The sequence below is a fragment of the Dipodomys spectabilis genome, unplaced genomic scaffold, assembly GCF_019054845.1.
Source record: "Dipodomys spectabilis isolate Male_0828 unplaced genomic scaffold, ASM1905484v1 ptg000301l, whole genome shotgun sequence".
Taxonomy (NCBI): Eukaryota; Metazoa; Chordata; class Mammalia; order Rodentia; family Heteromyidae; genus Dipodomys; species Dipodomys spectabilis.
Genome location: NW_024870978.1, coordinates 4,259,520 through 4,260,186, shown reverse-complemented (window position 1 = coordinate 4,260,186; position 667 = coordinate 4,259,520). Strand labels below are relative to the sequence as shown.

General features: G+C 36.4%; 1 non-coding gene across 1 annotated transcript; it reads right to left on the bottom strand.

Annotated features, from left to right (window-relative positions):
- Nucleotides 1-297: 297 nt before the first annotated feature.
- LOC122127496 lies at nucleotides 298-401 on the bottom strand. The gene has a single exon (XR_006151171.1). It is a non-coding gene; the product is annotated as a U6 spliceosomal RNA (small nuclear RNA).
- Between the last annotated feature and the right edge of the window lie 266 nt (nucleotides 402-667).

Genomic DNA, 667 nt, shown 5'->3' with positions numbered 1-667 from the left:
TTGTGTATATATACCACATTTTCATGATACATTCATTTAGGGAGGGCCATCGGGGTGAGCTCCATATCTTAGCTATGGTAAATAATGCTGCAGTAAACATAGTTGTGCTGGTAGTTTTAGTATGGTCTTGTTTGTAAATCCCCAAAAGTGGGATTGCTGGGTCATAGAGGAGCTTTATATGGAGTCTTTTGAGGAGCCTCCATACTGCTTTCCAAAATGGTAGAACAAGTTTACACTCCCACCAAGAATGCCATAGGGTCCCCTTGTGGCCACATCCTCTCCAGCGTCTGATGTTGTAAAAATATGAAAAGCTTCACGAATTTGCATGTCGACCTTGTGCAGAGGCCATGCTAATCTTCTCTGTATTGTTCCATTTTTTTATGTGCTGCTGAATTGAGCACAGTACATTTTTATATGTAAATTGGAACTTATTTTCTTAAACTAGACAATTCAAAAGAAATAAATTCAAAAGAATTCTTGTGAAATTTTAGAACCATGTATTTCTTACATAAGCACACATTTAAGAATAGTCAAGATTCACATGTCAAAAACAAAATAATTCCAGATATTTGTTGTTCAAGAGATGTGTAGGAGGAGGAATTCAATTATTCTATACAAGGCACCTGTCACAATGAACACTGCAGCAAGTGTTAAGGTTTGTTAAAAA